The 13343-nt window shown below is 32.9% G+C and overlaps 1 protein-coding gene across 1 annotated transcript in view; it reads left to right on the forward strand.

Moving 5' to 3' along the window:
- LOC127724176 (uncharacterized) overlaps positions 1-13343 on the forward strand; it is a 31029-nt gene continuing 17686 nt past the window's right edge. The window contains exons 1-2 of the mRNA XM_052231066.1: positions 1-758; positions 12199-12393. The gene's annotated coding sequence lies outside the window, so the exon portion shown is untranslated. The remainder of the gene's footprint in view (positions 759-12198; positions 12394-13343) is intronic.

Raw genomic sequence — 13343 nt, forward strand, 5'->3', positions numbered from 1 at the left:
CAGTCTAAAAACGAAAACGGCATTTAATCGATAAAGGTTTGTGTGTTAGTTTTTGAAATAGAAAAAAAACCAAGCAACAAAAACATACAAAAAGAATCCAGCTTTGGTGAATTCATGCGCCCCGGAATGGTAAGCAGTTCAACCTTAAAATCCCAAAATGAGACAACAAAAGACAATCCAATAACCAAAAACAGAAAACTACCCCTCCCAAAAAAAAAAAAAAAAAAAAAAAAAAAAAAAACCGCAATCATTATAAGTTAGAAATTAGAAACATAGAACAAACAAACAAACAAAATACCTTAGATCAGCAATTTTACAACCAATCGCAGAACATTATAAATAAGTTCTACATTATATGAAATATATGAATCTTTCTAGTATATCAAAGGATTGAAGCAGTAAATTCAAGACATTCTGGCAATAAAATTTCCAAAGTATCGATGACGTACAAGAGCTGATTCTTAATCTTGATAAGATCGACCTGAAGTAACAGACAAGATTTAATGAAGTATCTGTTTTTTAAGAAATATTTTCAGATCATTGACAGGAAGTTGCGGTGAGGATAAGATAAGACAATTCTTTCTGATCCCGAGGTCACACCAAGACTGCGACTTGTTCGTCAGAGATTGAGTTACGACATCTGCTGCTGTGTGTGGGAGATACGATCTATGAGAAAAAAATTGAGTCTTGAAGTTGTTGTTTTTGGAGTTAGACCATGCTGAAGTAAGACTGTGGAATATTGTCCTGTTAGTTTCAGGGTAAGTTGTATTTTTATGGACAGTTGTTTGAAGAGCATTGCATAAAATTTGCATCATTACGGGCAATCGTTTTAGAGAAAATAAAGCTGATATCATCGTTGTACAACAGTATTACTAAGATATAACATTGAGGCTGAATATAGTTTTATAATGCAGCTATTTTCGTGTTTATTATGCAATCATACCACAATAACCAGAAATTGATTGAAAATTAGCTGTTTTATTGTTATTAAGAATTGCGTCAAATTGCATTCAATTATCTACGAAATCACGATAAATTTCTGGTGCATTATTTATTATTATAACTAATATCTTTTCAAATAACTTGACTGCAGTTATTCAAAAATTCATAAACTTATCATTTTGAGAATCAGAAACTCAGATACCTCTCACAATTAACACGTGAACTTGATAGTTTGAAGTAAGAACACTCTCTTGCACATCTCGTGACCACTTGCATGATTACATCTTTTTTCTCATATAGCAGCGTAAAAAACATATGTTTAACAGTTGATTATGTTAACGAAGGTAGCCCATTGGTACTAAGGGTTAGCCAAATGACCTTTGTTGACCTTTGTCTTTCTCACAATAACATCGTTGCAAGATTCGACTTCTTCGTTGATTGTTTTTGTTTTTTTCAAGGTTTTTTTCAGTATCTCATGCACAGCATTTGTCTCTGAAATATTTTTCCTATACACTTTAATATAACACAAGGTACTTAACTCGCATTTTTGAAAAATGTCACCCGGTCGCAAACTTCCGTTTTATTTCGATTTCTCGGTTGTCAACCCTACTATAACTAGTTATAAGGTAAATCTAAATTGATTTATCTACACAATGGTGTATAATACGCATACCTTTGTTGTCGGAATCATTAGTAGCGGGCCTCCCTAATTATGTCAACAGTAATTATTTCGTCTACCCACAGCCGATTGGAAATATAATTTCACATTATTCTATGGCTTTTTATAGCTTTCAATACGGTATTGCTTTTACTCATTGTTTAAGGTCGTATGATGATCTGTAGTTGTTCTCATTCCTGTTCTTTAGTCCATTTAAACTAATTTAAATATTCGTAATTTATTATAACAATAAACTTCAAAATTTGCCAAATTAACAATCAAACCAAACATTTTTTTTTATAAAGTACCATTATCAAACCCCAAGCGGTTTCCAGATTTAGGAGAAAACGATTTGTAAACTGAGTAATCGACCTTGACCTTGACCTTGACGTTCGACTGAAGTTCCAAACTTTATTCGAGACGCAACTTACACAATCATCAAAATTACACAAATTAAAACAGAGTGGTATTGTAAGAAAAAACACGGTTTGTGAGGCGGCCGACCAAAAGTATTGACGCACGGACAATGTATAAGACTTCCGCATAGGGCTTATGGTCATAAAATGAAGATAGCCTATCCCAAAGTTAAATGATTAAGTTCTTCTGCAAACATCTGAAGAAATCCTTAAGATGTATACATACATTACAATGAAATGATGATCAGTCTTAGTGTCATTGATATAGGAGGGTCTGAATGGGGGTCTTTCATTTCTGTATTCTTTAATTGTTTAGGCCATTTTTCTCCATTCTTTATACTTGCCCATTATTCTCTAAATCTTCATATCTTAGCACTTCATTTTTCTCTATTCTTTATTTTTTGGTCCATTTTTCTTTATTCTGCATAATTTTTGCCCATTATTCTCTATTCTGTAAACACCCATCCACACCCTCATATATCATTGTAGGTTAGAAACGTAGATCATAACTAAGATATATTGGTAATAGTGTAGGTAAAATTATCAGGAGTTATCTAGGAATGATTAATACATGTACTATTGAAGGAAAATGCATAGAATGAGTCAATTTGAACTTCAAAGCTGTAAATATTTTCTCATTCATAAATGTAACAAAATGGAAAAAATACTAATTGGCAAACATTTGAAGGATACTGCCAAGCTTTAGTTATGTTTGTGCACTTTATATGCGATACCATACATTTGTTACCTATTTTACAAAGGATATATGATTGATAATGGATGCATATTATATGTACAATCTTAAAAGATTCGAAAACATGTATGACTTCAACAATGTGACTTACTCTAATCAAATTGGTCAATATATTCCTAGAATATTAATAATGTTTGTCAATAAAAAAAAAAACCATAACGAACAATTATATCATAAAGAGTTTGTATTAAAACGGCCGTTTTGATCTGAACCAATCTTAGAATAAGTAGAGGAGTGGCCATTTGATTCTGAGGGGATGGAGAATGGCAGATTTTGAAAATATTCTGGTCCAAAAAAGATGAACATTTATATTTTGACCTAACTAGAAAGTAATGAAATACGTATAAAATTAGACACAAATTGAAAAAAAAAATATTGTCTTGTAAAATTTGGAAACATATATATTCGGACCCGACCAAAAATTTCCATAAAAAGTTAGTGAACAATTAATTCTGCAATTGTTATCTATGAACATCATGTGAAAAATAACTTAAACGCTTAACATGACATTTCAATGTTTAAGTCGAATTTTAAGATCACAATGACCGCTTTTGTACGACATCTTCAGCGACCCTATTGTATACAGTAGTACAACCACTGTTATAGGATCGATTTCACTTGACCATAAGAAAGTTTTCATTTTATACTATTATTTTATATTTTATTATACGACCGCAAAATTTTTGCGTTCGTATAATGTTATCACGTCGTCTGCGTCGTCGTCGTCGTCCGAAGACATTTTGGTTTCCGGACAATAACTTGAGTATCAGTGCATGGATCTCTATGAAATTGTACGACAATGTTCCATACCACAACAGGAAGGTTGGGATTGACTTTGGGGGTTATTGTCCTAACTGATTAGGAATTTGGGGCCAGAAAGGAGAAAAAAAAACTAGGATTTTCATGTTTCGGACAATAGCTTGAGTACCTTGACAATGGATCTCTATGAAATTGTACAACAAGGTTCCATACCAAAAAAGGAAGGTTGGGAATGATTTTTGCGGTTATGGCCCTAATCGTTTGGGAAAAAAAGGGGCCAAAAACAATACTTTTTTAATACTTTGTATAAATTGCTTATTTCTTGAACAATTTATATGGCGTTTACTTCAAAGTCTTGAATTCTTGGGGTTCTTTGATATGCTTAATCTAACCATGTATTTAGATTTTGGATTTTGGACCCCGTTTTTAAACTGATCTACATTGAGGTCCAAAATTAAACTTTGTTTGCTATCAACAAAAATTGATTTCTTGGGGTTCTTTGATATACTGAATCTAACCGTGTAAACAAGATTTTTGATTTTGGGCCCGGTTTTCAAATTGGTTCACATTAAGGTCCAAAGGGTCCAAAATGAAACTTAGTTTGAATTTAATAAACATTGAATTCAAGGTGTTTTTCGATATGCTGAATCTAAACATGTATTTAGATTTTTTATTTTTGGCCAAGTTTTCAAGTTGGTCCAAATCGGGGTCCAAAATTAAACTTTGTTTATGAATATATGGGGGTCTTTGATATGCTGAATTTAACTGTGTATTTAGATTTTGCATTTTTGGTCCCATTATCAAATAGGTCCACATTGAGGTCCAAAGGGTCAAAATTGTTAGTAGATTCATAGTTAAAAATAGATATAGCATCATGTTCTAATTTTAGAAATTATGTATAAATATAGTTTGAAATTTACAGTGACTGTTCATTATTAGATACTTTGAAAAATAGTTTGAGGTAAGTTTAATAGATTTTTGAGGACTTTATATTAATGTTGAATAATATTTTTTTGTTTTTTTTTTTTATTTTTTTTTGTAAATGTTTGGAAGAACTTTGTGGTAGGTTTGTTCGTTATTCTGTAGATTAATTTTCAGAATGCTATATATGTATATATATGTTGTTTGTGCTGTATTTAGACCTCTCTACCAATTTTGTTTTGCATGCACACGTATAAAAGTTGCGGTTTTTAACCAACGCAATCATAGGTTTGAACGTTGTTTTCAATTTAGACTTATCTATATATATATATATATATATATATATTTTATGATGTGACTCCCTTTAAAATTTAACTAATATTATCCATTAATAAATAGATAAATTAAATTCTTGGTGTACTTGGATATGCTGATTCTAATCCTGTATTTAGATTTTGGATATTGGACCATTATAGGTAAAATCCAATTTCAAATTTTTCAGTTCGTTGATCACATTCATTCTGTGACAGAAACCTATGCTGTGTCAAATATTTTATTCATAATCCAAATTCAGAGCTGTATCAAGCTTGAATGTAGTGCCCATACTTGCCCCAACTGTTCAGGGTTCGACCTCTGCGGTCGTATCTACATGCACCCGGCGGAGAACTTTCTGAAAAAATGTCAGCAATTTAATAATGATTTAATATAGTTCTATCTGATAGAGTTCCCGTACATACACGAGCATTATAATTATATCGGTGAATATTGTGTGTTTCTTGATTTTTCTCCTGTCTTATTAGTTATTGTCATTCCCCAATGACGGTATATAATTATGGTTCTTTTTAACGTTTTTTCATTATTGGTAAAATCCATATTTTTCTTTTTACATTTTTGATGTACTTGCGTGAAAGTCAGTTTAAGTTTTGAAATATTCAAGAATCTTTCTATTGTTGTTATTTCTGAGTCATATTCAAGTTTTCGCAAAGCTTCGCTGCTCGGTCGTTGACCTGAGGAGTACGTGCACTAAAATGAATTCTGATAACATCCAATGCAGAACAGTATCTGCATTGACGTTCTGAATACTATTTTATTACGACATAAGCACGTTTGCATAATCTAACAACTGTAACAGTTTAAAGGATTTTCTTTTACTAAAATGTGATATTCATTTGTAATAAAACAATCTTTTTGTCTGCCACTACCCGAAGATTTGAATTAGTTGTACAAGTATGTTGAGATGTTTGATTATGTACCATCTGTTGTAATTACAGATTTGATCAAAATAAACTATAGTGAAATACGGTATAATAGCTCATTGATTAGATGATTTGATAGGGATGGCTATATATATCTTACATTTGGTACTTTAATATATTGTGATACATGGTACCACATTGGGGAATACATTTTTGTTGACGATGCAACCTTGCTATAAATATGCAAATAAAACAAAATAGCTGCTAAATAAACTATTAGTCTATCTTTCTACAATAATTTAATTTGGGAGTTCAAAATTGATTAGTTTTCATTTACTCAGTCATTCAGTTCCAATTTTAATACTTTACATAATTTTCTGATGATTATTATTTTATCAGTATTAGACAAATAACAGAAAGTCTCGAAGCACCAACATTGATAGACTAAAAAAACAAGACAAAAATGAAAAAAATGAATAGATAGCGAAATTAATTTCACGCACCATATGAACAATATATATATAACACAGTCATGATATATAATAGAAGTGTATTTCAAGGTGTAAATATGTAAATATGTAATAAGTGTCCGGTGTTTTTGTAGATAAATGAATGAATTTTAAAATTTAAGCATTTGAAATGTGTACTAAAAAGTTAAAAAAATATATTCTGTGCATTTTTTTATATTCAATTTTCAATTTCTAATATCCTTGGACTTTTCCTTTTCTTTTCTTTGATTTTTTTTTCTTTTCATTATCTTCATTTTTTCTACCTTAGTAAAACTTCAGACACACGAACGGTTAAATCGAATATTGATACACCTGACAGAAAAAATACTAGTCGTCAAAGAGGAAACTTTATGGATCGAGGATATTAGACCACTTTCGAGTTCGTTGCATTTCCGTCAAAAATTTTGGTTTTAGTGAACATCATTCGTGCGTTTAGGGACATCGTCACTTCCTCTCCATGTTGAGCGAGCGGTTGAAAAATATGATGCTTTATTGCACGAATTATTCGGCAAATTAAAATCTAATAATTGATTATTAGCGCTGCTGTCATCAGGGAATTGTGATTAAGTACCTACGGAACAACAATTATTTCTATCTTATCATGCATAATGACGATCACGAAGACGCTTGATGAACTTTAGTAGTCATGCCAAGAAATCCTCGCTCAATACTCCGGTAGACCTCCTACGGCAACCATTAGTAGTTAAAGATTTGAATTCATTCAACAAATTAATTTATGACCTGCAAGTACGTGTCGCTTAGAACACAGCCATATACCAAATGGTTAATATTAATCATCCGTGTAATTTGCTCTATGGGATATTTGCAAAATTTCAACGGAAGCAATTTCTATGCATGGGAGAAAGGAAAAAAGACATTCACAATTTGTCTAACATTTTTTGTTTTCTCTTTTAATTTAATAAACCAAAAATTAAACCTTTCAAATGTAGAGTTAATAAGATAAAAATATTCCCCGTGGAACAACCTACCCCCTTTTTTAGCACTTTCCATTTTCAAATCTCGAATTAAGCTTTCCAATCTAATTAAAATTAAAACCTTGCTTTCTTACCGATCTATTCATGTACAGGACCGGTAACTCTCTTAATTTAAAAATACAATATACAGTGCCGTTATACATGTCTATTTGAAGTCCCCACCCGAAAAGAAAGAAATAGCCCAACTCCAAGATAATATATTCCTGCATCACGTAATTTTTACCACGTGGTAAAAATGAGCTTACATTAGAATAAATACCGAATATGGAGAGTGAAACTACAATTCAAAACTAAAAGTCCTGAGGCACCTAGAAGAAAAATTAGGTTTTTTTTTGGCAAAGGGTGCCGGGATTACCCTCTCTGTGTCCAAAATATCCATGAAATATTTGCCACTGCACCTTGTCTGTTCTATGAATTTTAACCCTGATTTTTCTATCTGTTACATGCCAAGAAATCCTCGCTCAAAACTCCGGTAGACCTCCTACGGCAACCATTAGTAGTTAAATATTTGATTTCATTCAACAAATTAATGTATGACCTGCAAGTACGTGTCGCTTAGAACACAGCCATATACCAAATGGTTAATATTAATCATCCGTGTAATTTGCTCTATGGCATATATTTGCAAAATTTCAACGGAGGCAATTTCTTGGCATGACAGGGATACAGGCGGTCCTCTCTATTTGGTAAATGACGTCTTAAAGGCGCGCACAATTGACAAACTTTTCCAGTGTAGGACATTACTCGAAAATGGTCTATTGGTTATCCCGTATTAACAAATCAAACTAACCCCTTAATGAGGAAGAAGTAACGATAGACGTAAACAAAGGAGAGAAGATACCATAGGAACTGTAAAAAATAGTAAGAAGAAGAAACACGCATGTATAATTTATACACAGCTACTTTAGTACAAGCAATCTTGGCATAAGATGCATACAAATTGTATACCGGTATAGATGCATATAAACTGTACATCTGCGCAGCTGTATATTAAATGTACATCTGTTGAGATGCATAATTGCGTTGAAATACGAGCCTCGCTTTTCGTCCTGTTTCTAAGGCTCGTACAAATAAATTTGATATTTTCCGACCACGTGCATTAAATGTTTTTATCCTGCAATTTACACGCGGCACATGAGCTTTAGTTGTTTAAATCCAAATCATTGTCTCTGATTTTCAAAACCGACATAGTTTAAACACGGAACGCGAAGAGGACTCAAAAATGAACTGTTACCCAGAAAGAAATATCTTCATTACCGTTTGCTCAACATGGAAGCGGATAACAGGAGACAAAGCAAAACAAATTTTGTGTACCTGATATTTGTACAATAGTTGGCTGATTGCAGGATATAACTGTACATCTGTAAAATTGTATATGAACTGCATATCTGTAAAGAGTTTATATGCATCTTTAAAGATGTATACATATTAGATACATCTTTTAAAACAGATGCACAGTCAGTTTACATGTTTTTCAACAAAAGTACAGTTTATACGCATCTCAACAAATATACAGTTCATATGCATATCAACAAATGTACAGTTTATATGCCTCTTAACAAATGTACAGTTTATATGCCTTTTAACAAATGTACAGTTTATATGCCTCTCAACAAATGTACAGTTTATATATGCCTCTTAACAAATGTACAGTTTATATATATGCCTCTTAACACATGCACAGTTATATATGCCTCTCAACAAATGTACAGTTTATATACATCTCAACTGATGTACATTTGTTACTAAATATGCATCTTTTAAAACATCAATATTGCCTATACTAAAGAAGCTGATGGTGGGTGTCTGATGCTGTGTTCTGAGATGAGGGAAATGAATATCAGAATTATTCCAATTTGTGACAGAAATGAGAAGGGCTATACATGGTGTTGGTTTATGTTTTTTATTGTTTTGTTTGTTGTTTTTGTTGCTTTCTTTTAAGCGAGTCAGTTACTGGTACTTTTTGCAGATTGCGATGCTGTTCAATAATTGTAGTGATTTAAAACAAGATATATATAAGAAAAAAAATGAATTTACCCTGTTTTAAGGGAGGTCCAAACAGAAGTCTTTTCCGTTTAATATTGCCTCCTAAAGGTTATGTTTATATTCTAACGCTTCAGCTGATTACACATGAACTGGTTAAACTATCTTAACCATGTATTGTTATGTTGTTGAATTACAATGAAGTATAAAGACTTCACAGTTAGCACCCTTATTTCATCGCGATAGATATTTTTGAAGGAGACAAAATAAGAAAAAATGTAAAGCTAATTGAACTAGAAAAGTAATTGGATATTCAACAAGCAAAGGTGCCAATGGAAACAAATTTCAAATAAAATTGCCAATTATAAAATGTTATAATACCTCGAAATATATCTACTTTATATTGAAATAAAGCGTCTACTTGTATAGTCTATTACACGTCGTACACATATCTAATCTTTACTAGACAATGGCAGTAGACATGCTGGTGATCTCCCCGATAGACTGTGGCATTACAGGGGTAAAACTCCTTTAATGCCGTAGCCACTATGAATATCTATGTTAAGGATTCACTGGGAGAGGTGATAAAGAGGAATGAGTAAGTGAACGAAAAAGATATTGAATGAGTGAACAGATGACAATATGAGAGCGAGTCTTTGAGTGCGACTGAGTGAACTAGAGTGAGTTTTAAAGAGACAGTGGGTGAGTAATCGACAGATTATGTGTGGAAGTGAGTGAACGATAGAGGGACAATGACATAACTATTGTCACTGACTGAACGAGAGAGTGAGTGGAACGGACGGACTGAGTGAACAAGTGAGTGAACGAGAGTGACTGGAAGAGGGAATGAGTGATCGAGACAGCGAGTGATCAAATAAGAGAGTGAGTGAACGTGAGTGAGGGACTAAATGCGAATGAGTGAGTGAACGAGACTGGAGTGACTGAGTGAGAGAGTGGGTGAACGCGAGTGGAAGAGAGTCATAGAGAGAGAGAGTAAGTTGAAGAGGGAAAGAGAGAGTAAGTGGTTGAACGAGAGAAACTGAATGAATGCGAGTGAGTGAGTAAACGAGACAGTGATCGAGTGGAATGAACAGTTAGTTGGTGAACGAAATGAAAGATTGAGAGAAAGAGAGTGTGAATAAACGAGACAGGGTGAGTGAACGAGAAAGTGAGTGAGTGAACGAGAACGAATGAGTGAGTGGCTGGAAGAGAGTGAGTGATTGAACGAGAGAGTAACACGGTGAACGAGAGAGATTGTGTGAACGAGACAGTGAGTGAGCGGAAGAAACAGTGAGTGGGTGAATGAGAAAGAGTGACTGACTGGTGAGTGAACGAGAGAGAGTGAATGAACGAGTGAGTCAGTGAGTATAGAAGAGACAGAGAATGAGTGAACAAGACAGATACAAAATATACATCATTGGCTATAGGAATAGGGGGAGGGTTGAGATCTCACAAAACGATTTTTACCCTGCCGCAGTTTTGCGCCTGCCACAAGTTATGAACATCTAGCCTTTGTAAGTCTTGTGTGTTTTAAAAAAGAATGGTTCATTTGTATGTTTCGCCCGGGAGTTTTGTGTGGTGTCACATTTCGCTGAACTAGTATACCCGTATTGTTTATGGGCCGGCTAAAGCCCGCCTTCAGGTGCGGAATTTTTCGCTGCGTTGAAGACCCATTGGTGGCTTTGGGCTGTTTTCTTCTCCTTGGTCGGGTTGTTGTCTCTTTGACACATTCCATGTTTCCTTTCATGTTTCCATTCTCTATTTTATCTTTACATTTTATAGATGTGCATCTTAATCGGTTTACAGTTTATATGCATCTTACTAAATGTACATCAAGATTGCTTGTACTACAGTAGCTGTGTAGTAGCTGTGTATGCGTGAAACTGGTCTATAATAATTCATATTTTTGAGTTATCAAGAGTGTATAAATATTTTTGGGCGAAGAAGCATCTGTCTTAGTTTTCAGACATTGGTATTACCACATCCAAATGCATGCCTACGATACTCCATCATCTAACACTTTCTTAAGTGTACGTTGCTATAACAGGTGCATACAAAGTGTCTTTTAATCACAAAATTATTTAGATGTATCATTTTGGATCATAAAAACCTTCAAATTGCAGTTTTACACTTGTTATGTCATGACCCCGTTAACAGAAACCAATTAATGTAAATAATTTAATAAACTTTATAAAAACGAAGTTGTTTTTTTAACACAAAATTGCACTGGAAAAACTCTTTACATCTGTCACTAGTATCTCCGTCCTTGAAAACGCACAGGTGATGAAATCAATGCTGTTTGTAATTTGCGATAACGACTTTGAATATTTGAATATGTTTAAATATGATTGGGTGTTTACTAAATTTATAAAACTGAAGTAAACTTATATATGAATTCAACACGAGTGTAATTGATTCCAAGCATAAGAAGTCCTTGCTAATATCAAGTAATCAGGACATTTTTAAGACCACGAAGCATATTAACTTACGAATTAAATGCCTCTTTTTGTCTTCCGTCGTATTACAAGCCAAAACTAGAGTTAAGCTGACAATAAGCAAATAAAATAGCGAAGATATGCATTACTTCGGCTAGAAGCTAAGGTTTAAACTTTCTTAAAATACACAGTAATTTTATTTGGGTGTTAGAGCATTGACCGATTATTATGGAGCCACTCTAAAATTGAGGCACAATCAACGCTTTTACAACTGACATTGTCAAGGGAAGTGCTGTCAGGAATGTTAAATTTTGTTTGGAAATAAAATCTTAGATATTGAATGCATATCGATTGTTGTTAGCCAATCAAAAGTACGGATTCTTATTCAACATACATTTAATAGGACCAAAGGATTCATTCGCAGACATATTGTTGTTTGATACTTTTTCTTCTAACAGAATGCCCCAGGACTTTATGTGCTGGCTTGTATATTTAATTTAGAACATCATATACATTAAATTCTTTACGGTCAGAGAAATTGATGATAAAACAGTGTGAAATATTTTTCAAGAGCTTATGATAAATATTTCAAATCTTTTTATATCTCTTTTAACTTATATTATATTTCAGGTGAATAAACTACCGTATTCGAGGCAAAGTGTTGTAAAACAGATAACCTTGCTGATCATACAGACTCATCATCGCTTACAGCAATCAAGCTTATATACATTAGTATTACCGAACTCAGGGATACATAGAAGTCATAGAAGCAATCACGCTTTCAGGATTAGCTTGTAACGGATAACCAACTAGGGGAAACAGAAGGTATGTACATTTTGCTATATTTAAACCACAAGTTCAGTACTCTCTCGCTGAATTTTGTTGCAACAACAATTTTATCCACCCAGGATTTTTTTTTTACAAATTTACTACATCTACCGTTAGACTGCAGTAGTTCTCAGGATCTTCCATCAATTTTCATGTACTTTAACGGGAGAGAAAAATGTTGGAATTTAAAATAAAATAGTTATTTTAACTTTGGTGTAACAGTTTCAAGTTTGTATGAAATAACTATGAAATTAAGGTCTGCAATTTTGTATTTAGTGTGAAGAATGTAGTATTCATAGGAAAAAGACAAATGAGATCCTCCAGAATCGATAGGACATATAACGAATTAAAAAAAAACAAAGACTAAAGCATAACTTTAATATATTTTGAATAACTTTGTGTTTTTAATTCCTTTGTTTGAGTTGGTGGTCCCACTGTTGGTAGCTGCGTTGGGCAGGTTTTTATTTAAATATGGAACGAGATATGGTATGTAGGCAAAGGAAAAGTTTCATTTTAATTCTTTCTTTTTATTAAGAGTAAAACTCGATTTAGAATAGTACTTAAAATTTAGGACGAGGATTGTATGTACATAATACGATACCATTACTAGTACAACATAAAATGTCATCTCAATTTAAAAATAAAGGGGTTGTCCCAACTTTATAACAAAAGCAAATCTTCTTTATCAAGTCAAATTTTCATCAAAATCAAAGGTTCTTGAGTCTCTTCTTGTCAGAACTTGGAACATTGAACATTCGATAATTATACAAAAAAAATCAAGTAATGAAAATTCAACAATGTTTCTGTTATTTTCTGTATTATTGTGTCAAAATATGTTATACAAGCTGACAGGAACATTCGGTTACCATTGCTTTTTATGTAGCTATAAAAGCAATGATGAAGGGTGCCAAACCAATTTAAAACTACTAATTAACTATCGCTAATAT

This window comes from Mytilus californianus, unplaced genomic scaffold, assembly GCF_021869535.1.
Source record: "Mytilus californianus isolate M0D057914Y unplaced genomic scaffold, xbMytCali1.0.p SCAF_14, whole genome shotgun sequence".
Taxonomy (NCBI): domain Eukaryota; kingdom Metazoa; phylum Mollusca; class Bivalvia; order Mytilida; family Mytilidae; genus Mytilus; species Mytilus californianus.